We start from the raw sequence: 27,372 nt of genomic DNA, 5'->3' as shown, positions 1-27,372 counted from the left end.
TGTTAATGACATTCCCTTTCTCTGTACAAATTTTCCAATCACGACGATATTCTTCTGTGTTGTAAATCGATTACTTTCCAAAGAATCGTCGGCGAGATACTGGCCTGAAGAGCAATTTCGGCGCAGAGTAATCATTTCCTTTCTCTGTTCTCAAACTCTCTGCCGCGGTTACGCAGCCCTGCTGAGAGACAGGGAGACGCGTATCGCGACACGAATCAGAATTGTTCGCGATAAGCGGCCGTGTTTGCGGCTCGCCGGGAAAACTTTCGCGGTGCACGCAATCTCGGAAATTGTCTGAAGTCGTCGTAGTCGTCGACCGACTATATCGTATCGGGGGATCGAGCGCAGAATTCGAGATAGTTACACACGACGGGACGATGAAAGTGAGGTCTGAGAGGAGCGGTGAAAAGGAAAGATCCTCGAAGCGAAAAGCTTGGCAAGAAAGCTCGCTTCGAGCCGCGACTCTATGCGTGTGCACGTTCGATGCAGTTCCAAGGATTTGCGAAAAGGCAATGGGCGTCTTCTCGATGTATTTGGATGACCGGCTGAACGAAGACAGGTTGAATATGTTTCTGGAATTCTAGGCGTGATTGTTGCTGCTTTACTGCTACAATATGTACAGTGAATTCCTTTGGAGATGGAAATATGACGAAGAGCAGGAAATTGGCAGAAGCTTTTTTATAGAAAAAAATCTACCGCTATACAGCGTGCAATTGTATACAGTGGCTACAGAACGTATTTGTACGCTATATTCGTTTGTAGAAGGTGATACGTAACTGATAGTACAGTTGCGTACAGAGTGATCGTAGGTGAAAAAATAAATGGAAAATTTCTGAGGAAATCGAGTTTGAAAATTTATCAAGTATATTTAAACTTGGCTAGGTAGGTTGTACGTGCAAAAATAGATCACAAATGTAAAATAAAATTTGTTCGTTTAAGGCTTCATTTTCAAGCAAATAAAATTTGAATACATTTAGTTAAGAACTGGCCTAATAGACGCGCGTGATACGTTTTCAAATTTACTTTGCTAAATAAAGCATCTTGCGAAAAGCATTTATTCTATATTTAATCTCGAAATTAGCCAAATTTCAGTATATTAATATATCATTTTTCCTCGTACGTTCTCCCCATACACAGTACGTTCGAGTAGAATTAAAGATATTGCTACCACGTGTCTCGGTAGTAGATTGTTACATTTAGATTTCGAAGGTTCAGTCAAAGATGATTAAGTGGCAACGTTAACTATTTTCGAGTAAATGTATCATAATGGAACTTGTGCGTGATGCAAGGCAGGTAATTCCTGACGTATCAACGATGTTGGTTTACATCAGGCTGTGGTATTACCATTAGATTTATAGTAGGCAATTTAGAACATCTCACGATATTAAGTTGTAATCTTCATTACACATATATTACTCTTACTCTATCTCAGAACAAAGTCTTTTCCAACTATATTCCTTTAACGGTGCCCAAAACACACGAGATGCATACACACAGTGGAAATTCACTTACTCCCTTTCTTTCACAAACACACATCAATATCCTCTTCTATCGCAAACCCAGAGACTTCACGAACTTCAGAAAACTCAGGAAACGCCACGTACCGAGGGACCATTATCCACGGCGTATTTCCAGCCAGTCAAAAGAAAACAATTTCTATCCAGTTACATCGATCGAGGATTTTCCTCGAGCCGTCCACGTGGAAAAACCCTTCCTCTCTTTCTTTCTCAGACGCGTGAAGTGTCGTCGATGGTAACGGCCACTAAAAACCGAACGAACCACTTCGCCACGTACGTTTCTGGCAGTCGTTCGTTCGTTCTAACAGACACTTTTCCCTCCTTGGCAGACACGTGTGGCTACTCCAGACACAACGGTTCCCTCCATTTTACCGGAAAATGGGGGTGTCGCAGCCGTGGACGAAGGAACGAGGTGGCTTGCGACGAGAAATCGTTCCGTCCGATTGTTGACAATATAATAATCCCACAGTTGGAGTGCCATTGTGTTCGCGGATATATACGTTGGATATTTGGTCGATTCTCCATAAATTGAGCTTTATCGATGGAATTTTGACCAAACGAACCGAATAAACGCGCTAGCGATACTGACGACGAAACGTTTATCGTCGTTGGATACAGTTTGTGGTCGACATTGGCAGAGTTTCAAGAAATACAGATCTTTTCGAAGTATACAGTTTGGAAAATCTTGGATGGGAATTCTTGCCTTTTCTTAGAACCTTGGGTTTTTCTACAAGAAACTGAAACATCTTCGTGAGTTTATGCGATTTCGAGTCTAGGAGAGTTTGTGAGAATCTTGATCTATGGAATTTGAATTTTTGGAAGACAATTTTTCAAATTTCGCATTCCTGTGCATTTCTAACACTTTACATTTGAATACTCAGCAATTTCAATAAATTTATAGCGCGATATTTAATCGGTTAAGCCTAAAATTAACGGCACGTGAATATTATTATCGCATTTTGTTATTAAGTTAATTGTAAACGGCACGATTATAATAATTTACGCGTATGTAACGGGGAATACATGGGAGTGATAGCAATTAATTATTTGTAATGGAGGTAACGTTGACTGCTCTGTTTTTGTGCTTGAAGTTAATCGCGTGTAAATTGAAATGTACGCGATTATGTGATAAAGTTACTCGTAGGTTAATTTTCAATCACGTAACTATTCATTTATTTAATATCCTATAGCAACAGAATTGAAATTACCTATTTCAAACGACCGTACTACGTATTATCGTACCGTATTAAATATCATATTTCATTTTCAGAGCATTAGACTCTAATCAGCCTGTTGTCCTACTCGCAAATTCTTAATATCGAGACTTACAAAACTGCTCGATTTCAAAATCGTATTATCGATCGAAATAATATCAAATTATTCTCAACTCTTGAAAACTCGATGCTTCGAAAGTTCAAAGTTCAAATTCTACGTTCGATAAAATTCTACTGCATTGTCATTCAACGAATATCCGAGATTAGGAATTCGACGAAGAGTATAGTCACCTAAAATCTTCGGCGAACCGAATGTGTGAAATTAGGTCGCTTCTCACTCTCGCAACAAAATCCTACAATCTCTATTTCCATAAGCCTGTATTTCACGACAATTGTCAGCATTTCTCTTCACCGTTTCGCATAGATCCGTGTACACACCTCCTGGCGAGCCGCAACTTTAGGAACTGCATCGAATCGATCCTGTTAACCGCGTTTCCTTGTAAACACCGACAACCGGTTCCCGGCTGGTGAACCAGTCACGCGAAGAAAAGGATTTTCACCGGTGAATTTCCAGAACGGCAAGCGTGAGATTACATTTTCGAAAGTTTGTATTTCCAGCTTTTTATTCTATTTCGCTCTTTTCTATTCCTTTTATCGCCGCAGTGCCTTCCATGTTTCGCTAGGTTACTTTGCACCGCCACACCCAGGATAACATCTCGGTCGCGTGTCCCTGTTTATTCGCCTTCCACTTTCAACAAGGGATTTTCAACCCTTGTTAAAGCCACGCTGTAATGGACAGACACACTTGGCGCCTTCGAGAGCTTCCATTTCGAAACGCCACAATGTTCTCGATTCTAGCTGCTACCGATATCGGACCGAATGCCAGGAATCGAGATGTTTTCGAATTTACAGGTAGTTTCGTTGCCGAGTAAGTTGGAGAGGGAAGTTCGATCTCGAAATTTGTTCGATGGTATGCCGTGTGCTACTCTTTCCAAGCCTCTTCGCTCTAAGAAGTTTTTGATACGTATGGCAAAGCTTCTATATATTCTTATGGAGAAACTTTCGCTTTGAAAATTTTACCTCTTCAAAGGCAACGTCCTATTCCTTCCCATCTTTTATCGACAGAGACAAAACTGAATAATAATTTTCACACCAATGGTTATTACGACATGTAGAGATGCAAATTGCACTCGCAATGGAGTTGCACGCTTTCGGTTGTGATGCAAATTAACTGTGTCGTCGTACTGGCGTGAATGAAGTTATGGTCCGTGTTACGACACCAGCGTAAAAGGTTAAGTGGTCAGAAGAGAAATTGAAAATTTACCGTCAGAAATATAAAACGACCGTAAGTCAAACATGACAAGATAACAATAACCACAAAATATTCTTCTCCGTTTTCCTTCTACATCGACCATTTCCCCTCCTTAAACGTACTTTCTCCGTGTCAGACAGCTATTTCTTAAAAAGAAGAAAAAGAAACTCCAGCAACGTTGCTGCAGAAGCGTATCCAGCTCCCGAAATGAAACGTTCGCGGTCCAATTGCGAGTTTCCCAAACTTGAAATCCTGTCGGTTGGAAACGCGAGACATTCTCGCAACAACGGAACGCGGGGCAATCGAACGGAGCGGTCCGAGTCGCTAAGAAAATAAGTCGATGCTGGCTTCGGCAGGCTGAGCACGAGAAGGGAAAGAAAGGGCAAAGAAAGTCGTGGGAAGAGACAAGCGTAGGAGAGAAAAAACAAAGCGAAACGAAAGATTTCGAATCTGCATGAGACTCGGTGTAAGGCAGATTGGAAAAACAATCGGGAACGTTCGAGAGGGAAGCGCTAAAACGCGCGTGCAACAGCTCCGACAGTAGTCGAAAGAGAGGATGAAAGTAAATCGAGACTTTTCTTTTACTCTGGATAGGAAGAGAGAGAGAGAGAGAGAGACGAGTGACTCGTCTCTTTATTCGTAGCTCGTGCCTTAAGCCTCCTCTTTGTACCCTGTGTTTCTCTTCTATTTCCGTTTCTGCTCCCTAATTTGAGGAAAGTTCGCGAAACGAGGGTCAATATTGTTCTTTTTACACGCGTGCTAAAAGTTTCCTTCCTCCCTTTCGCTTCCTTGTTCCGGGGCGAACAAGAGATGGCCACTTGTGTCCCTTCTTTCGAATAATGGAGTTAACGAGCGTGAATGTTTTCGCTGTGACTTCGCGACGCTTTTTATTGTCAATTTTCTTCTTTCCACGAGTATTTTATATACGAGTAATTTCTGGTAACGCGGTGATTCTTTGTCCTTTTTCTTTTTTTTTTTTTTTTGTAGCCTAGTTCTTCACACCGGACATGACTATTTCGAAAAAACACTTTTTTAAAGATTCGATGGCACAGGTAGATACAGAAATGAAAACGAACGATACAATTCCAACTTTGAGGGATATTGGTATATATGGCTATACGTGTCGCGTTCAGGTTTTTCGTTTTTTGTTTCAGAGGTCACGTACGTAATCCTTTCTTTCTTTTTTTTGTTTTAGTTTCCTTCTCAAATGATTTTTTACGCTTGTTTCGCGTCATTTCTAAATTTGTGTTAAATAAAGTAGGAATAAAAAAGAGCAGATTACTTTCAGCTTTAAAGGTTTCATTCGCCACAAAGATTATTACGAGTACTTTTCAATAGCGAAGAATGGAATATATTTGAGCTTCTAATATTTCCAACATTCGTGTTTTGAAGATAAAATTGATCGTGTTTAAAAATATCGCGGGACAAAAGTTTCTCAAATAAAACACGAAAATAAAATGTGTTTTATTTACTTTACAGCTACGCAGGGTGAAAAGCGTCAGACTTGTGCAAACAATCGGGAATTCGTTGGAATATTTATTTAAATTCTGAGTAGTTCACGATCGAATGATTTTCGTGTTAAATATTTGCCACTCTACTATCGACACTAAACGTAATTGCTTGGTGTGTTATATTTATTCTGTTAAAAATACGAATGTTTTGGTACGTATTTGCATTCAGTGTCATTATTTTATCAGTCAATCCGTTTCTATTACGATCTAGTTGTTATAAATCCTCGATATATGAAATACATTTCCATAAATACAGAATTTTTCATTCAATTTTCGTTAAATTGCCCGTATACTACCGATTAACGATTTTATTAAACGCACGTTTATAATTTGACAGATTGCAAAGAACGAGAACGATTGTTTCGCTGTTTCTTACCGCGTACTTAATACAAACAAGATCCATGGTCCTACAGAGAAAGAGAGAAAAAGAGACGAAATAAAATAGGCAGCTGCGTAAAGCTTCGCTTCGAAAATGGAAACTTGATTAACGAAGAGTTATTGAACGCTATTTGTTCCTATCGGAATGTTCTAGTGTGAAAACTATGGTCTCTTGAGCTTTCGGAAAAATAAAAAAAAAAAAATGGGATGAAACGAAATTGTAACAGCTACGCTTTTAAAACATTCATTTAGATCTCGTTGAATTCGAAACTTTTTTTAACGTAAATTTAGGAAACTGACCGTATGACCACTGCTCCAACATATTTCCTAATTAAACGCTTTCGAAAGGGTGAGAAATATTCAACGTGGATACTGTTTCGAAATCATGTCCATGCTTTATCGTTTCAATTTCAGGAATATTTGTAGTGCTCTATGAAATAAAGAAATTTTTACGTGCTTAAGAAATAATATTTCAGTGTCTCGTTTTGACGAGTGTATAAAAAATTCATGAATCACCGCGACTGTCATTTTCATATTCTCATGTTCATTTAACGATGCAAAAGACTTTCTACGCTCGTCGACTGCGTGAAATTGCGTCATCGAATCAGTGAGAGCTTTAGCGATGACTAATCTCAGGTGACACTGGCCCATTAATATCAATGTTGCGTTAATACATCATTTCGTTCCTAATTATTTTTCAATAAATTTACACGATCGTTGTAGCAATCTTTAAAATGCATATTTCATAAACATTACTGATAATTATTACCTTATATTAATATTAATTACACATTATATCGCATATAACATTATTACGAAATTAATGACCAATAATAATATTAAAATTTTCATTCCGCTTTCAAAAGCTTGATATCGAATCAAGGGAAATTAATTCAGTGCGATAATTGATCTAAAATATTCAAATACATCTCCTAAATGTAATATCAATTTTACAAAAGTTATTATTATATCCATTTGATGTATAATTATTCTCTTCACTAATGCCACGTATGTCGATGTCGTGTACGTTTTATTATTAAAATATTATCCTGGAAAAATTAAACTTCTTGCCATTTGTCAAAAGGAATACAAACCTTCTGGTAAATTTACGTGGTTGCGGAATCACTGTACGGTCCGTAATCCCGAACACCCTGAATAAATTGCAAAAGAAAGATAATACGAGTTGGTTTGGCCATTTTTGCATATTGAAATTTATACACGGCGCGGTAAACTTTATTCGAACGATATGTAAATGGCAATATGTTTCGTTTCTCTGGACTCTGCAGATAGATTTCGTTCTGGTCTCGTTTATTTCGTATTAAATGAATTTAATTCACGTTAGGTAACCGTATAACTGAAGTAATTTCATTGCTTCGGCATCGTTAACAAACACGAATTAATAATCGTTGCCGTTTTCTGTTACGTTCAGTCGATTTTAACCAAATAAAATAATACACAAATCGATGCATTATGTCCATGAAACAACGCGTCAAACGATAATAAAAACCTGACGTGATTTAATTCCAAGCAATTCTGTCCGTGTCCGACTACAACGATATTCTTCTATCAATCCGTTTATATTTCGATCCGTATTAAAAACACGTACATATTATTTATACGCAAATTTTCAAAAATTGCATCCTCGTGAGAACAGAATTTTCAAAGGGTTTTCATCCTCGTTCGATTGGCAAATAAATTTTATAAGTCTTACGAGTCATATTCCCGCTAATATTAAAAATTATTTGAAAATACCCAAGTTTCTTCCTCGTAGAAGCTGAAACGATAGTTTCGAAACGATTTCGTCAAACTGTAATTACATTTTCCATTTATATTAAAAACGACTGTCTTCGGACATCTGAGAAATTTTCGAAAATTCATTGTGTACTTCCAGAGAAGCGCAGGAAGTGTTCAAAGCGTCGTTCAATTAAAGTATTATTTAGAAAGCTTTGTACGATCCTTCATATGGTCGAAACACGTTTCTTCTATCCTTCGTACGGTAATGAATTTTTAATTTAGAGCCACGTATTTTTTTTCTTTCTCTTTCCTTTTTTATTCTTCTTTGCAATATACTGCGACCAGGCTAACTTCGTATCCTTCTCGGCTAAAAACGAGCAGCCATTTAATCAACTTTCGCGATGCTCGTACGATTTTGCTTTGCCTTTCGAAATCGCGCCTCCTTTTACCTGGACCTGTCTGTACACGTATAAAATGTAATTCGTAATAAAAAAAGCAAATTGCACCGGAGAATTTCTGCCCTTTCGCGTGTACAAAGGGACACGGTCTCGTCCCCGTTCATTTTGCCAATATTCAATCGTTTTCTCGACTAATAAAATCGCTATTTCGCTTTTCCACCGGTTCCTTCGTTTTATTAGAGATATTGTAATGTAAGAAGATCAAAGAATACTCATTCCAACAGCAATTCGTTTTCTTCTGCGGTTGCTTTTGCGTAGTTCGATCTTTGCGTCAGTGTATCTGATAAATTAATACTGAAACAGTTGTTACATCGATGCAACAAGGATTGAAATTCCTGTCTGGTTTTTGTATTATACTTTCCGATAAGTATCAAGTACAGTATACTCCTTCTCTTTTTCCAAATTCTCTTTCTGCGTAAAGAACGCGTCACACAAATTTTTCATTTTGCAAGAGAATATAAATATAGAAGCTAGAATCAGAAAATAATATTTCCTATATATCGAATATTTCAGTAAGAACTCAAACAATCAATTGCACGAAATGTTAAAAGAATATTCCTGCCACATTGAACGTTAAAGAGAGAAGGAAGAAAAAGCCAAAGCATTAAATTCTTTAATTTGTCCCCCTGTTTAAAACAACATTTCAGTTTTTTATCGCGAAATTTCGCGATGCTTCTCTATCCATTCGGGCTACTATAAGCAAGAACAGCAATTCTTCCTCCGTTTACTAGCTGAAGCTCGAGATTTCGCGTTTGATGCACGCGGAAATGTTTCCGCGTGGCCTGAAAGGGACAACTGGTATCTATATAATCGGGATGAGAACGGTTTTACGGTAATCTCGGGGAAATGTGGACATTAAACGCCCTCTTGGCGAGAATGAAGAACGGTGGCTCATATACCGACGGGCAATAAAGAGTTAACACGGTAACCGCTAATGGAATAATGGACACTCCAAGCGTGCACACAACCCTGGACTATCGCCAAATACGTACTTCCCTTCCACTATAAACGCCCGCCTAACCTTTTTCGTTCCATCCCCTTTTCGTATAATTTCTAATTCCACTTGCACTCTTAGTTACACTGCAAATTTTCGTGTACGCGATGGTGAAAACTAGGATGTGATGTATTATGTTGGTTACCTAATTTAATGTTACGTAGCCTGTAAAATGCGGGGGGTTTACTATGATTATTCGTATGATGACGTTGCTTGAGTTCAATTATAGAGTTAATAACGATCGAGACGCGAAACTTCTCATTCCTATAGTTTTCAAAACGCTCAAATGAATTATTTGTTCGCCAGATGTTGCCAATTGCGGATCCTGGTTGAAAAAGATGAAAGTTAAGCAAATTTGACTCGTCTTATATACGTGTTTCACTCGAATTTGCATACTTTCTTCGAATTATATAAACACCGAAGGTCCACAGCAATTGACAGAGTGGCGATTTTTATTCCTACTAGAAATCCTCGCTTCTGACATTTACATCGCTCTGCAGCTTTCTCGGATATAAGTTATTTCAATCTTGCAGATGTAAAGTAGCGGTAACAAAAATTTCATTCCCGAAATATCCATTACCGTTCGAAATCTAATCCAAAATTCGCGTTTTCTTTTTCCCCCGATTTATCGCTGACTGCCACTTGAGACGATATAATGCCGGAGAATTAAAATAACGTTTCATCAAGTCGGACAGCCGAGCGTGGCTGATTCCACGGCAAACGTTTGCCTATCGCGAGAGTCCTGATTTTAAGCGGGGGATCAAGAGGCTTGTGTGCAGAGCAACGCGGAAATTCCAGTGAAAATGGGCGTGCGTGAGAAATCACGTGCTGCAGGGCCGGGTCATGGGTCACGAGGCCATCGACAAGAAGTCTTTGCGCGAATTTTAAGCTCCTTTGCCGACACGTACCGCTTTCGCTTCGATCCCGAAAATTTCGATTTTGATGATTACGACTCTTTTAAGGAACGATGCACCCGGTTTTCGATTAGGCTGATACGACTGCGATGAAACACGGCCTCAATTATTTCGAGTGGCGATTATGAATAATTTGGTTTCGGAACGAAGCTTTTGATCGACTCAAACGAGCTACCGATAGTGGTTTTATGTGGAGTTAGCAGGCTCGCAGAAATTGAGTTTCAATGGAGAATTACACGCGTGCGCTTCAAGTTGGAATGTGCTTTTGAATGCGGCGCTAATGTTTATTTGAAGGCAGAATAAGCAGAATAGCTAAGCCACTTATTCATCGCCAGTGGTGTTTTGTTGGAAGCCGCGGATAATTATATGGTTTTATTTAGCCTTTCAAGCAAGTCCATTGTCTATATCGTATTTCTGAAAAGCTATTTCCAGTATTTAAAAAGATTTTTTAATTTTCTCATCGAAGGATTCATCAAAGTCTCTTCTTTAACACCAGTCAGGTGATTCGAAATCAATTACAAAAAATTCCATAAACGTTGTCGATGATTATGAAAATCGCCTTGTGTTGGTAGTTGCATCGTTGCAACGGAATACAGTTTATGCGTTTAACGCGAAACTTTAAATATCTCCAAATGAAAGAATGTAGAGTGTACAGAATTCTTCCACGCTTAGTAACAAGCTTTTACTCTGCCACAAAATTTTTGCAAAAATCGCTCTGCTCTAAAATATCTGCAACACTGTGATGAAAAAATTAACGAATCAAACATCGATCGTCAAGAATATCTCCGAAATTCAGGAATTAATTACCTCCTAACGAGTTTACCATCCTCTTAAACGCAAACCTTCCTCGAAACCAATCCTAGTCTCGTAATAAAAAATTAGCGAATCAAACATCGATCATCAAAAACCCGTACGTCGAAAAACCTCTACAAATTCCGCAATCAACGCGCGCGCCTCTGAAATCTCATTTACACGGTAACGGTCAGAGGGAAATCCCATGGAACGAGGTGGGTAAACATTGTGCCGTAACGAGCGAAATTAGCGGCGAGCAGACGCCGGAAAGAGAGAAACGGCGACTTCGACTTGGAAAGTTTCGCCAAGGTGCGACGACTGCTTCACGAGAGGCGATGGAGAGCATCGCCGGGCTGTCTGCGGCCGCGACGATGACGACACGACGCGGTTAATCGAATCTTCACCCGCGGGACGATTCGAGCTCGATTTCACAGGCCGTCGACGCGAACCTCCTCCGAGAGACGACGCTAATGAATTTTCGTCGAATTAACGCCGCGCACCGTGGCGTGAACGCCGACTGGCAAAGGAGAGAACGTACACATCGCGATGAAACGTGCCCTCACGGACGAAATTTCGCCTATCAAAGGATGCACCTGCTACATTTATTGGATCAGTGTAATTAACGTCATTTCCAACCTCGCGATATCGGTGGAAATTGGGAAATCAAGCGAGAACATTTGCGTTTTACTTCAGAATGCGCTTTCGGATTGAACCGAGTGGTGGTTCTTTACTGACCTTTGTTTCGATCATATTACTGAAGAATAAAGCGAGAATGTTTCATGAAAATAAATTCAAGCCACCGATGAACATTTTTAGCCTACGTGACTATTTTTCTGAGCCACCCGAGTGTCCGAAAAGATCGGGACAAAACTTATACTTCGTGTTAATGAGATCAAGTAAATTTATGCCCGAAAATGCTTTATTGAGGAGTCACAAGTAGACTGCGGATATTTATGCAGTTCTGAGGGATTTAAGAATCCAAAAATCTACAGACCGTGTGTAATAATTATATGTGTTAGCATAGCTGTGATATTTAGTAAACGCAACAAATCTCTGTTTAGATTCCATTTCTTTAATTATTCATAAATATATATAATTTCATGAACATCCATGGCCTAGTTATAAGCATTGGAAGATTCCAGGGAAAGTTGTTCTTGGTTTGTGAAAATGAACAGAAGATCAACTTACTACTGTTTCTACAGCAGCAGGAATATTGGAAAGAGATCGACGAACGGAATCCTGCATTCTTGCAGAAAAAAGAAATTTCGAACATTTGTTGTAACTGTCGAAACGATTATTAAAAACTTCTGAAAGCTTATAACTCTTCAATAAAGCGTTTTCGAGCATTTCATTTAGTTTGTACGAATATTAATTAGATACAAGTCTATTAAGTTTCGTACCATCTAGTAATACTTTCATGAGACTAACAAAATTTGTATCCTATGAAAATGAAACTTAGAACCTCATAAGAAAAGCTCATTGGAAGATAAGATATGTGCAAATACTTTTTCTAGACACTGTACATTTATAGCAAATAATATAAATGGATCTAGCAAAAGCATCGAACTTAAAACACATCAGCCACCAAACTCACCCCATGAAAGTTCCTAGCCAGTAAAACCTTCGTCCATTTCTTAAAGCCTCAAACTCCAAGCACCCACTTTCAACCAATGATTCGTAACGGAATTGAAAAGCCTCGCCTCCCCACAGGCTTCTCACGGCGTTTCTTTTCCATCAGAGAGGTCGTCGTGGTAATTTCGCGAACGTGACGCCGCGTCGAGGAGGGAACGAACGAGATATTCGATGCGAAACAAAATTGTGTTCCATGGGAAGAATTTGATAGCCACGACACCTGACGATCGGACGAAAAATACGAGGAATCGGGTAAGAATCGCGCTGGGACTGCTCTTCGTTGGCTCAACGTCAACCGTTTTGATTACTCGCGAGACAACCACGGTCCCAAACGTGATTCGAACGCGAAATCGAATTCGTCGAATTTACGACGGCTGTTTCGCTGTCGATCGTCGCTCGAATTTGCCTCGGCGATCGAAAAAAAAATGCATTGCATTCGATACCATCGCGAAATTAAACATTTTGTTCGTTCCATTAACTTGATTCTATCTCGTGTACATTTTAATCTTTTATTCTGTTCGAACACGTTCAAAAGTAACAAGAAATAATCCAAAAGGAAACAAATGGATGCTTACTAAAATTGTGGTAAAATGTAATTTATATACTTGCACACTATATATATTTTTCTTGCTAATATATTAAGATCTTTGAATTTTACTTTTGATTCTACGCGTACTTAACGAGAGGTTGAGAACCACTACGATTCACCTTATCGCGAATCTCTTTCTGCAGAAAATTTTCAGAAATCTCTGATACACAACGGTAAACGAGAACGATAACGGCGTCAAGAAAACAAAGTAATTCTGATAACAGGGGCGAACAACGAAGTAGAACAAGCGAAAGTCCGTAAGCCTCTTATCTACTTTACATCCGTTCTAGTAATGAACTTTCTCGAGGAATTATCGCAATAATTATCGCAATAATTATCGCAACAAAATATTATCAAAACGTCGTCGTCAAAGAAGAGTCTCCTACATTGTTTCATATTAGTTTTAACTTCGCAAAAGAATTATTTCGTATTTACATTATTCTTTCCATCTACTTCATCATTCTATTAATTGACACGGTACAAGATTGGTATAAAAATTATGCTAACGGCGGGCGTTTCATTTTTTAAATCCACCGATATGAATATTAATTCAAGGATGTTGTCGTTGTAAAAACTGTTGGCTTCTGTACCGCCGGATCGTATAAACAGATCAATAGGAATATGAATCAGCCCGTCCCTAATAAAACATCAAAGCATAATTCGAAAAAGAGGGAAGAAATTTTTGAAATGGCTTTACCCAGGCTATCTACAAAATTGACTCTGAATGCTGCTACGATTCTCCTAGTTACCAAAGCTCTACGGTAGATTGAATTAGATGAGAAAATGCAAGCAAAACTAACTGCAAGCCGGGAATAATTCTTCGAAATATTTATTATTCGACGTATTTTTGATAATAAAATCTAGCAAATAAAACCCGCCTGAAAAATAACGCGTCTGTCCACAGATCATTCCTCTACCTCCGAAAATTAATACCAATCTACGGCGGAATGTCAATAGAAACATTCGAAGCTTAATTCCACTTAATAAGCCAAAAGTAAGTATCTCGTAACCGAAACGAGAACAGAAAAGAGATGAATCGAAGACAAGATAAGTTCAACGAAGCATCCACTCGAATTCGTCAAACGTACATACGCGATGCTCTAGTTGGCGGAAGCAGTTCGCGAGAACTGAGCTGACTCGAGTTCCTAAACTGCACTCCAAGTCGCCAAATATTCCGCGACGTTCTTGCACTCAGCCGGCTTTGCCCTGCACTCGACTTCGGTCACTTTGCGGGCCGGAAACTGCGCGCGAATTCCGCCATCTCCGCGTAAACTCTCGCTTCCTCTCGTCGTTGCACGGGGTAAAACCGAATTCAACTCGTTGAAACTATGTCGAGTTTCTCTTTTCTACGTGCTCGCGCCGCGCGTTAAACTAGTATTACGTCACGTGTCTCCGTGCGGCGTCGAGCTCTCGTTTTAAGCGACGCAAGTCTTTGTCCCACCCTCTTCGTGTTCGTCGCTTTAATTCGCTCGCGTGTTTTTTCGAGAAGCGGACTCGAGACGAGTGGGCATTTGGTAATGCGCATACTGCGCGAGAATCACGAGTGTTCGTTGTGTTATCTTGAACGAGTTACGGTTGTTTGGATTGTCACGTCAGCGACAATGGTGAACAAAGAGAGAGGAACGAGAAACAAGGGGTGAGAATAGAGAGGGAAGCTTGTGCTTGGTTCGTGATAAGCTCTGATAGCCCGGCAATTAACTACCCTTTTGGGTGTCTTTTGATTTCCATTGATTGAAACGGTTTATAGATTATCAAGAATAGTATTATCGTAAGATTATCGAGAATAAAACGTGGTCGTATAATAAGACGCTACAAGCCCATCTAAACGCAATGGGAACATAAAACGCAAATTAGATTGCATCTTTATGCATTTTGCGGAAATTTGGAAATGCGGAAAAGCATGGAATGCGCGAAAATGTATTACCTGTTGGAATATTTAGTAAGTGAAAAAGACCTCAACTTAGATTCCATTTCTTTTTGTATTTTAGTAGTCTTTGTAATAATAAAATATAAATTTGCATGAATATCCATGATCTAGCGACAACTTGTATATTTTTCTTCTTAATCCTTGCGATTTGCTTTATAATCCAAAAGAATTACACTTCTGATGTCACAGCACAATTAATCCGTGCGCGAATCTTTGAGCGATATCGTGACCAAGTATAATGAAAAGCGCGGATCAATTGCGAGTGTATTCCGGTCGCGTCCAACGAAACGACACGAGTATAAATCTGTGTCCAAGTTGGAGGAAAAGGAGACGTCCACGAGATACGACAGACGTGGCATGGACCGTATCCCGCTGCTTCTGGATACGCTCTCCTCTGTTGCAGCTTCCGGTTGGATGCACGCGCGCGCATTGTTGCGCTGACGTGCCGCGAGCAAGAAAAACGGAGAAGAGCGGATAAAGCAGCCGTTTACAGAGACGAACGTGCACCGCACACGGCACACGGAACACGGCATAATTTCATATGGCGGTTGTCAGAGCTCGGTATGTTTCAGAACGGTGAGAACACGCGCCGAGGACTAGGGTTACATCGATACTTGAATACGCACCGCACGTAACCGGGAACCATGTGGCTAATCGTGGAACGGCTGTGTTTTAGCCACGAGAGTTTTGGAATGGCCAATTAGAATGCTTCGTAAAGTTCACTATGTTCGGAGTTGATCTGTGTTTCAAACGTATCGTTCAGGAAAAAAGGACAAATGATTTGCATGAAATTCGCGTAAGGGAATATTGGTGGAAATTTGTATCGGAAATTGCGGATTTTTATCGGTGAAAGGAAAGAAACAAGTGACATTTTAAGCTGGTATCAAGCCGCTTCCATTTCCATAGGTAAAAGTCGTAGCATATGTTAAAACGACGTTCTCGACATCGATACAGGGACGATGTCGTGTAAACAAAAGTCTCATCGGGTTTATGCAGCTTATGTCGGCGAGGAAAAACTCTGAGAATATCCGATTCCCTGTTCCATGCGCATGCATTCGCCAGAGTAAACAGAATATTTCCGGAGCAACGTTACCGTACCAGCGATATACTGTAAAATATCTAAGATACTACGATCGAATCCACAACGAGAGCAGCCGACGATTTAAAAAAGAAAATGTTCTCTTCCCTTCAAACGCTTGTCATAGAAATGAAAATAATTTATTCCTTTTATCTTCAGGAACTTTCGAGATTTGGAAATTTCTTGCGAAAGATGGTCTTCGGATATTCTTATCGCGAATATCGATCAAAATAAATTAATAAATGATAATTATTATTGAAAGTAATTTTTAATTCGAATTATTCTTAATTTAAAAACCGTGAAAGGCGAATTAAATCGACGTGAAATCTAAATTTCTTCGCTGAAGGATAGAAGTTCATTGAACAAGCATACGGAGAAAGACAAATATATTTCTTGCGAATTATTCGCACTCGTATTAAAGAATAAACAGGTAGAATAGAGAAAAAGCAATTTAAATGCGTTATCGATCGATTTTAATTGTACACGTGATAAATATCTCTAATTGAAAATGATACGGATAACAGATTAACGAGTGCAAATAATTAATGCAGACTTTGCTTGCTATTAAAGCTCGTTGCTTATCGATGATAATAAAAAAATAACAAGAGAAGAATATTAATTAAAATTTCGGATCGATATTCTACCTTCTATTACAGTTGTTGCTTACAAAGTTTCTTTTTTATTCGTCCATTGTTCCATTACAATGACTTAGGTTGGTTCGATGCAAAGTAGTTCCTTTTATTTTGATTTTTTGTTGAATCCCGGAAGGATAATGGTGCAGGAGGTGGAGGAGGCAAAAATAGTGGAAACGAAACCAGTCCAAACGAGCAATATTCGTCTCACTAGGAGTTACACCTCGCTGGTTACATTGTACTATTCTACAGACTGCACTTTGCGCAGTAGTCTGGCCGTTCCATATGCCAGACAGACTCTCATAGCTATTTATGGAATGAAACAAAAAGGATGTCGGAGGATGCGACCTATAGAAATTCATTCCCATGAAAGAATGCTTTTCTGCTAATCAAGGATCACGCTGACGATGCGTACTAATTTTTGCTTTCCATTTCAAATTACTATTTCCGCTGTCACGTCACATATTCTATTAATATGAACGCCTATATGAATACCAAGCAATTTCATAAATTAACACGTAGACAGAAATAACAATAACAAAATGCTATAAACCTCTGGTTAAAATATGGACAACGCGAACGTCAAAAGATTTCCTTCGATTTTCCACGATTCGAAAATTGTATATGAAAATTCATATACAATTCTTTTCATCGTCGAATCTCGTGATTAAAACGTTTCGAATGGCTTAAAACGGTAAAAACGACAAAAGGTTAATAAAGAAGAGTTTGTTCGTCAAAAACGGTCGGTCCAACTGAATTTCAAATGCATACAATTGGAAAATAAATTTCACATCGAAAAATATGTAAACGGGAAATTAGCTCGTTAACAACTTCATGACACAATAAAATTTTTGCAAACGAGTCACATTGTCAACAAAACGGAAAAATATATTCGCCAAATAAATTCAATCGATGTTTAATAAGCCAACGATCGTCGATGCTACAAAATTCACGGTTTTAAATACGGTTCGAGCAAACAAAGAACAGTGTTCCCATAAGTACCGGCTTCCTACTCGAAAAGAATTGTTCTGAAATTGCCCTGGGAATCGAAATCTCCGCAAACAATCGGAAACAAATTCCCCTCGGCATTCGTAGCAATTCATACCGACGTAATTATCCTGGGACGCGACACGATTCAATTTTCCGCTTAATTAACGCAAGCGCTAATACCCGAAAATCCAAGTTCCGCGATACTTTCGATCGTTCGGTTCGATTAAACTTTCCCCAAGCATGGGGTGAGTAGCGATTTATCGCGTTTTCCCTCTCGTAAGACGTTATTACGCGAATGTTGAAGCTAAAACGTTATCCATCCTGCTTCCATGGAGCAATTGAAAAAGAAACAAGCAACGAGAGCGAGCGAGAGGGACAGAAAGAAGGCGAACGAAATTTGCGTAAAAGAAAAGAAACGAAAACGAACTTGGTCTAGGCTGATCCGTTCTTTTTCCAAGCTGATTCGCGACTCACCCCCGTCGACGAATAGCTTGAGAGAGCCCTTGAAAACGACTGCAGGGCAAGTAAAGCGGAAGAGGCAATTAATTAATCCGGCGGAAAGTATGCCGAAGAAGTTTCAGCACGTCCCAGGCCCCTGTTTCCTTCGCGAAACAATGGAGATTGCAAGTGTACCCTCGAGTAAGTGAGAAAAAGCGAGAGAAGGATAGAGAAAAGGGTTAGGGAATACTCGACTCGATTCCCGGTAACGAAGCGCGCCAGTCCTCGTGGCCGTTCCTCCGCGTTGTCGGGCGTTGCATTTGCATAAAGTTGGGAAACTTTTCGAATAAACACGAGATACCAGAAACGGCACACGAACCGGGATCTGCAGTTGGCGCAACTTTTCTCCATTTCCGCCTGGTTGCAGCGCGTTTCATCGACGTCGTCGCTTCGACGATTTCTACTGGGAAACTTTTTCGGAAATTCGGTCAACGTTTCGGAAAAGTATGTAACCTCGCGGAAATGTCCTGATCGCGACGAGTTGGACAGAGAGATGGTGGACAAGATTATGGTTCGTTTGAGGTTCGTAAGAAGTTTCCGGCTGCTTTGGCCAAGTTTTCTTGGATCCTCGTTACCAAAGAGACGAGACACTTTTGGGTTACTACCGACTATTCGATGGAGGAAGTACAGCAGCAGTATCGTTTCCGCAGATTGTTTTCGATAGTGTAGTTATATACAGAGCGTTTCTTTCAAGTGCAAAGAATGGAATGCTTCGTGCGAAACTGAAGCAAACGAGATACGTGATACGTACGTGATACGAGAAGAAGGAGGATCATTGTGTGCAATGGCAAACTTCTCTGCATGTGGAGCAGCGGAGAAGATTTCAAAATTAAGCTAATTTTTCCGGATAGTCTTCTACAGGGTGTTTCAAACCTCAACCGACAAACTTTAGCAACTTGTTAGAGAGGATGTTTCGAGCAAAGAATGTTACGTTCCCTATACATAGATTCATCTCCGTTTACGAGATACGAAAGGGAAAGTAGTATAAACCACAAACAATCAGATTCGTTCAAGCCACAAAATTTTTAACGATGATAATAATAATTATTATAAACTATATTTCACACGGATTTATACTGATATACTGTACATATCCTTTCGTTCATAATATCATGATTCAACCGTGTGTGATTAGCTTCCGGCGAGAGTAACATCGGACTCCATAATTGAGAATAAACAAGTATCGATACTATTGATTTTAAGCACTCAGTTTTCGGCTGGCAATAAATTATTCATCTTATTTCTCTAATTCATAGATCGTTTCGTACCAAACGAAATGTACATAAATCACATCAAAAACCATTGGTAAAAGGTACATCTTCAGCCGTGAGAACCACGGTCGAATGCCTTCTCTTCTGCATTGGTGCGCATCGGTCCGAGATATATGGCCAGCAGCGAAAGAATAATACGGCTGCCAATGTTAACTGATTCTATATGAGCCGGAGAATTTTCCTGGCCGCGATAATGATGTTTCATGCGAGGAGAAACACGGCCCTTCCGGGAGTCATGCTACGTCCATGGGGGAACGATGCGCTATTTAGATAAGCCAGGCTGCAATCGGCTATGGTGACAGGGAAATAACGCGAATCAACACCGTGAACATCCATGGAGCAATTAACGTTATCTCGTTCTTTTCTTGTGATCTTCGTATTCAATTCATATTTTAGATTTCTACTCTTATTCATACGAGGCTCGCGATACCGTATTTATAAATATTTTCATTTCTCTATGATAATAGATTAATTTCTACGTAAAGGAGGTATTGCACGACGTAAACGGCTATTAAGAAAATTGAATTACTTTTAGTAAAAACGGAGAAAGCTTTAATAGACTGATATCTCTGGTCGTTATTCAGACTGCGAGCAAATGAGCTTTCAACGTAATAACGTAGGAGGCTATTTAATCATTAACAAATATTTAACTATACCCTTAAGACAACAGCAATTTCATCAGCCGGGGATTCTTCGTAAATGAAGCTATTAATGCTCCAAGTTACCGAACCTTGGAAACTTGAAGAAGAGACTGTTTTAGCTTTATGGAATTCCAAATCCAACAAACGGCTCAACAGTTAAACGAACTTAAGAAGAGTTAATGTTACACGAGGAATTCACAGTGCCGCAATTACAGTACAAATACAAGAAATATTACCTCTTCTTACATTTTCTTAAACTCTGGTAATTAAGAAACTTTACATTTCACCAACTGGTTAATATAAATTCGAACGTTTCTTTACGAAATAAATTTGGAGAAGTTTGTTGGAAAAGACGCCGTCTTTCTCAAAACTCGTAGTTCAGAACTTTGCTTGATAATCTGAAATAAACGAATAATTGAAAAGGTAATTTTTATGCAGTTTAGAATACACTTCATGTAACACCGTACGCTAAAGCAGACCGATGAATTCATTACGGTAAACTAATGCGCTAAATTATGCCGCTATTACTTCATACGAACGTTCACAAAATAAATATGAAGTAGCTTAACTCCGCGAAACACGAGCTTCCGTAACGGTAACTCAGAAAACCTCCCAATTAACCATTTTCATTCTCCTAATTAAAAAGGACGAAGTAGAATTACGTGCGAGGTTACAGAAAGCCCGATTAAAATCTCGCACCCGTTTCAACCGACAAAGCTAAACGAATAAACACGGTTGAGGATGCACGGAACATCCGAGTCCGAAAAAACAGGCGGAAAGTCACGTCATCCTCGTAACACGGCATCCCCCTTCTGTCCGTACGCAAACCTTCGCGGAAATTTTCCTCTCGTTACAGAAAATTTCGTTTACCGGTAAAAAGTTGCTTGGGCACGCACGAAACCGTCAGCGTTTGTTATTCGACATTTTAATGAAATACATGGCAAGAATTTAATTAACCCTTGGTCGGTAATGATGAAAGAAGGCGCACATACGGACTACTATGCGTTTAATCTTGTTGCAACGGCAGAGTCAACTCGTTCCTTTTTCTTTTTTCTTTTTCTTTTTCATATTTCTCGCTGTAACTCCTTTGTTTGTAACGTATCCGCGAGAACGCAACCGCGTAACGCTTCGCCACCTGTCCAGGAGCGCTGGCTTTTTCAGGGTTGAAATACGCTAAGATTTTTTTTTTTTTTATAACACGAGAATAATTCCATGAGAATTTTATATACAGGCTGTTTCTGTGCGACTGATGTAAAGCAGATTATTCTATATAATAATAATAAGGAGGAGGCCAAAGTTTTTTTTCGATTCAAAGTCTGTTTTCAGGGGGATAGCGCAGGAAATTGAGTTTGAAAATTCATCGAGCACGCGTACACTTCGATAACTATAGACTGTATAATGGTATTACTATTGGATACGATGGTATTTTAAAGCAAACATAAGTAGAAAGCGTAGAGTAAAAGCTTTTCGTTTCGAGTCTCGTTTTCGAAAGAATCGAGTTTGCAAATGTATATATGTACTTTGTTAACTATAGTTCGTATAACTGTACCACAACGGGATGTTCTACGAACAAGTGTTCTACAAATAACCGCAGAATAAAAGTTTTGCTTTTGAGGATTCGTTCCCGAAAAAAATCGAACCTATAACCGTCGATAGAGTGTCCTGCTTCGAATCCAATTTTACCAAAACCGAGATCTCGTTTGAACAAAATTTTCTTTTATTACTACATATTATATTATTAATATTAATAATATAACGTAGCCTTGTAAAGAACGTTGTGCGTTATTCCGAAACGAGGCGCTAGTAAAGAAATCAACACGAGTCGATGCTTCGTTAATTTCGAACGTATCACACACGGACACGCAAGTTACCGAATGTCCCATTGGTGGTAGCACGTGTTGTCGACAAATACTAATATTCCGTATGGTGGGCGTTTCATGTACATATCACGGGAAACAACGACGAGACATACGACTGACTACGGGGACTATCGGAATGTACACACGAATGCACCGCAAGCGTTAAAGTGCAAATGATTACCAATGCACCAGTCAAGTTTATACAAATCCAAGTATTTAATTATTGACAGCGGAACGATCGTGAAAACTTAATCAACTCAAGCCAGGAAACTACAAGAACCATCACGACGGCCACTATTTCTAACATCGAGCGCGAAAATCACTCGAAGAAACGATACTCGTTGCATCGTTCGATGTTCCGTTCTCCCTAAGACCTTTTAAAATATATTTTATCGTTGCGTTAATTTTGCAATTATTTATTAGATCATATTTTTCGTCAACATTTGTACGATCATTTATCAAGTGTTTAAATATGAATTTTATTACTCGGGATAATAATAAAATAATTTTATACAAGTTAAGATTGACACGAACCAGAAATTATATTTCTTTCCCAAACGAAACAACTCTTTAAATATTTATTATCGTTTTAATAAATGAAATTTAAATTAAATGTATCGCTCGAATCTCGCAAAGTTTTCTATTTATCTCTTAGATAAATTTCCCAGGAAAGAAAGACCAAAATCGAGGATAAAAAGCAGGAAACAAAAGACGCTGAGAAGTACCGGAACGGTAACAAATCGGCAAACCCCGTTTATGGAAACAAGCGGGCAGAGGATACTCGTAAAAAGTTGATAAAGATACGAGAAACGTAGCAAGAAGAAAACAGGGAATGGAAGCAGAAAGTAAAAGCATCGCGAGGTGCGAAAGACGGACATATTCGCGAAAAAGTCTCGCGGATTTTTCTTCTTCCTTAAAGCCCGTCACTTTTGACCATGCTGAAATTAAACAGCGAAAATGTTGTCGACGAGAAGTGAAAACTGACGCTTACCGCGGAATATCACGTTTAAATTCCGCTCTACGTACCAAGATTACTTTTGACAGGAACATCGAAACATAAACCGGACGAAATTGTCAAGCAAATCGAGTCAAGAATATAAAAGAGCTGTCAAGTTAGAGAGAATATTTAATCTCGCAAAAATATGTTGAAATACATATGTGGAAATATTTCATGAAAAAGCGTTCCACATTCTTTAATCTCTTGAAAAGTGATCGAATACTTGTTCCATTCCAAAAATCAAAATGGATGGATATTTCGCGTTCTTTTCAGTACACATTACTTTTAAGCATATTATCAAGTAATTGATAAAAAAATCGTGTAATTAAAAAAAGGAAAGTTTCGTAATCACACTTTGGATAAAAAAGAAAGTTATCTTCGATAACTTTGTACACACTGTCAATCAATTGAAAGAACCATCGTGGCTATATATATATAGCCATCTACAATAATAGCCATCCTATTTCCAGCCTGAAACCAGCAAGCACGCTTCGCTCGAACATTCTCATTGTCGCTGTTCGGCCATCAACAATTTCCCATCAAACCCGCATTTACACCTCCAATCTGAAAGGCAGGATCCTTTTTAATAGCCTGGGCTCTGGCTGTTCGAAGAAGAAAAACCCAATTTTGCCGATGAAGTCGGCCCATCCCCGGCCGCGATTCTCTTACCCTTTGTTCCCGACTGAATGGTAGGCTCGATATCAATTGAAACGTTCCAGAGGAAACGGCTCCATCGGCTCGACCAACAGAAAATTTTTAATGAAAGTCGCCTACCCGAAGGTAAGAACGAAGAGAAAAGGGAGAGAACGCGTGGAAACTTCTACGAGAAAGATAAAACCGGTGGATTCGTCGGAGAAAAGAAAAGTCGAAAAGAGGAAAAGAGGCAGAGTGGCGGTGGCAGAGGGAAAGCGAGCCAGGGTAATCTCTGACATCTTGTTACAGCTCGGCACAAGAAAGAGGAAGCCTCGGGGATGGAGGGACGCCGAGACCTCTTCGTGGCTGCGTTCAATTAAAGCGTCACCTCGCGCAGGAAACTTTTATATGAATGGTTTTCATTACGTCGCGGACTTATTAAAGCCGTCTTCGCGCGAGCATTAATATCCCTCATCCAGACGAGTTTTGTTATCAGGCCACCCCTTCGTTCAACCGTCCGTGCTCCTTGCTGGGAGCCAGGACGATTCTATCAGCCGTGGAACCAACGAGCACGATGGACATTACTCGACCCGGTCACGTGCGAATTAATGGACTGATTATTTGATTCATTGAAACGAGAGAAATGGTAAATGGTTTGGAAGTAAGCGGGTATCGATACTTTGCATTAGAACGATGCATCGAGACTTTGGTATTATTTGATGTAACGTAAGTGGAAGAAATTGTTAGCGATTAATCATGGAATAATTAACGGATCATTGGTTTCCCTTACTTTGCGGTTCTTTTTTCTTTAGATTTAACGACAAAAGAAAAATATAAGAGCGTGTAAAATAAAAGCCCGGAAAATAGGAGAGAATTATACTTTTTTTGCTACTTAAATTCACTCACCGATACTGCTTATAGAAAATCACACAGCGGTTGTTTGGTAAATCCTTGCTTAAGTGAAAAGTATTGTCTCGTAAACTCCCACTGAACAACACCTTATCCTGGAACAGCAAGGAATACAATTCGTTGTACTAATGTAATACATTTGTTTATGCTTAACTAAATAGAAAATCTATGATATCTATAAATTAACAGTATGGTATAAGAAAACATGTATAATAATATCAGTCATAAATCACGGGATATAATATAACACATTCGTGTAGCTATAACAGCCGACAGATGGATGTTGTCAGAAACGAACCGCTTAGATCCGAAAATAAAGCATCCTTATCCACACTCGTAGCGCGATAAAATCATAAAACGTCCAACGCTATTTCATTTCTAAGATTTAAACGGTCATAAATTATCATAGATAAAATATCTGGCGGCGTAACTCGCCTACGGAATACGCAGCAATATCCTGTAATCTTGCGTTCGCGAGCATGTACGTTTAATCTTGAATGGCGATCGTTTATGCTACGCACGAACACTTTACAACTTCCCCATTCCAATAACCATTCTCGACAGAAGAACCGCATAAATACAGAAAAATCGTTTCAGACACGTGGACAATTTTTCGTTTGAAAATCCCTAAACTGCCTAACGATATAACCAAATTGTTGGGTTCTAGCCAAAGTCTACCGAAGCTTTTTCAATTCCTCGGATCTACAACGCTGTATCTGAAACTGTGAACTGTTAACTGTGCTACGTTTCTAATCGCCTGCACTGCCGAAGCAACGTTAAACGCGTATATAAAGGAAAGAAAAAATTTGTTGTTTTCCTACGATATTCTTCTTTCTCCGACTTACCGATGCTCATCGCCACCATTTCGGAGAACCAACTTTCATCATTTTTATCAAGTTCCGTTTATACTACGAATCATTTTCTTAAAAGTTGACTATGTTAGGATAAAAGGACCTTGGAGTTGTCGACGCTGCACGAAACTACCTCCGCTTGGTACCTCCGTGTACGTAAAACAAATTTTGTGTACGAAAACAGCGACAAGCTAGCAAACAAGCTAGGTACACTATTCCAGGCACTCTATTCGCCCTCGATTCCTTAAGGAAAGCTCAACGACGGAACCCAATTCATCCCCGAAAATAACACACAGCATCCACGTAGCCGACTAGCCTAGATCGCGAGAAAGCAGCCCTGTAAACGAAAGCACGACTTTTAACGTGGCGGATTAATTTTTAAGCGTATAAATAACTCTCTCACGGGGGAAAAGGGACTTTAGGTGGAGCGTGGCTGAACAATGGTGTCTGCTGCTCAGCTGCCGGAAAAGAGGCTTTTGAATCCAGCGTACGGATATTAAACGTCGTTGGACGACGAAGCCAGTGAAAACCCGAAACTCTGACCGAGCTTCGCGGTGTAACAACGTGAAAGCCATAGGACGAGGAGAAAGGGTGATGAGAGAAAGAGGATGTACGTACGTCTACGGGAATTATGATCGTACGGAAGTAATTCCGGCTAGCGGCGTGACCTTCTTGATTTCGCCCAGTGCTCGACGTTTCTGCAGTTTCTTCGCTCGCATAACGAAGAATGGAACAACCGAGTCTCATTCTTCGAGTACGACCAACGTAACGGCAGTTTCGCGTGGCATCGTGTACAATGCATGTGCACGAGCTCGCTTATAATTTCACGCCGATGCAAGCTGTTCGATCGCAGGAAAGAGGAGGAAATAGCAGTGACGAGGTGAATGTCGATGCGAGGCGCGAGTTTTGAGTAATTGACCGAGATTCAGGGTGATTACAGTATTGATAGAGGGCGGAGATACGACTAGAGGCTACATTCTCGATGAAGAAACGACTTCCAGTCTCTTTCGCGTTCATACTTTCGTTACAACTAGATTATTACATATACGTATACTTAATCTTACGTATTTTGTTTAATATTGGAATATATTCTTTTTACCTTCGAAATATATCGTTCAAACAACTATGCGAAGCTTTCATCGGGAAAGCTTACAGCACGATCGCCTGGAAGGCTATTTTTGACATGTTATGAACTTGGTATTTCCAAAAGGTAATTTTGAGTCATATTGTAACAAATTATTGTAAGAAAGATAAGGTTGCCGAGGTTTCTGACCTGGAGGAATATGGCAACCTTCCTGGCAAACCGAACACCTTACGTTAGTTCAAGTAGTTCAAGTAGTCGAATGTTCGGCGATAAAAGTGGCATCAGAAATACTCGACTGGAAGGAAACGATCGCGGCGTCGTATTGGAGAGGCGAGCCCGTGTTCAACGTCATAACAAGGCGGAAACGAGAACGGTTCTCCTTTCTCCATTGCGTTGCTAATGCACTAAAGCTTACTGGGATGCATCGACGATGTACCGTGTTGGTGTAACGCGAGAAGTATGTAAATTAGCAGATAGAAGGCGAGCAATAAGTTAGAAAGTGAAGGTAAGTTGTGAACGCAAGATCACGTGTTTGGTTTTTGTTCTTCGCGCCGAGACGAAGAGAAATGCTAATTATAACGTGTCATGGCTTCTAATGACGATGTAAATTTCGCTGTTTACGAAGATTGATCTACATTCGACCAAATATAAATTGTCAGTTCCTAAATCCCACTCTCTTTCGTCAATTTCATTGCGCGTATTTATCCAGCATTTTTAAGTAGAACTTTTGTTAGAAGAAAAAATTGATACGAACCTGAATAGCGAAAACAAATCTCTTTGTTCGCTTACTACGAAATAAAAAAACTGTTGAATGTGTGAAAATTCTGTACGCATCGAAATTTGACCGAAAGAGAGAATAGTTTTGTTAGACACCAATCCAATACTTGTTTCTTTTTTTCATGTGTGAAATAAATTATTCAAGGAAACCGGAGTATAACTGTTGCAACCGAATTCACT

At 39.5% G+C, this 27,372-nt stretch overlaps 1 protein-coding gene across 8 annotated transcripts in view; it reads right to left on the bottom strand.

Annotated features, from left to right (window-relative positions):
* Positions 1-27,372, bottom strand: part of LOC122574302 (putative polypeptide N-acetylgalactosaminyltransferase 9) — a 295,412-nt gene that overhangs the window by 92,922 nt on the left and 175,118 nt on the right. For all 8 annotated transcript variants that reach the window (XM_043741736.1, XM_043741737.1, XM_043741730.1 and 5 more), the window contains one exon: positions 24,478-24,575. The gene's annotated coding sequence lies outside the window, so the exon portion shown is untranslated. The remainder of the gene's footprint in view (positions 1-24,477; positions 24,576-27,372) is intronic.

The sequence above is a fragment of the Bombus pyrosoma genome, linkage group LG13 (assembly GCF_014825855.1).
Source record: "Bombus pyrosoma isolate SC7728 linkage group LG13, ASM1482585v1, whole genome shotgun sequence".
NCBI classification, from domain to species: domain Eukaryota; kingdom Metazoa; phylum Arthropoda; class Insecta; order Hymenoptera; family Apidae; genus Bombus; species Bombus pyrosoma.
This window is presented reverse-complemented; position numbering and strand designations above follow the sequence as displayed.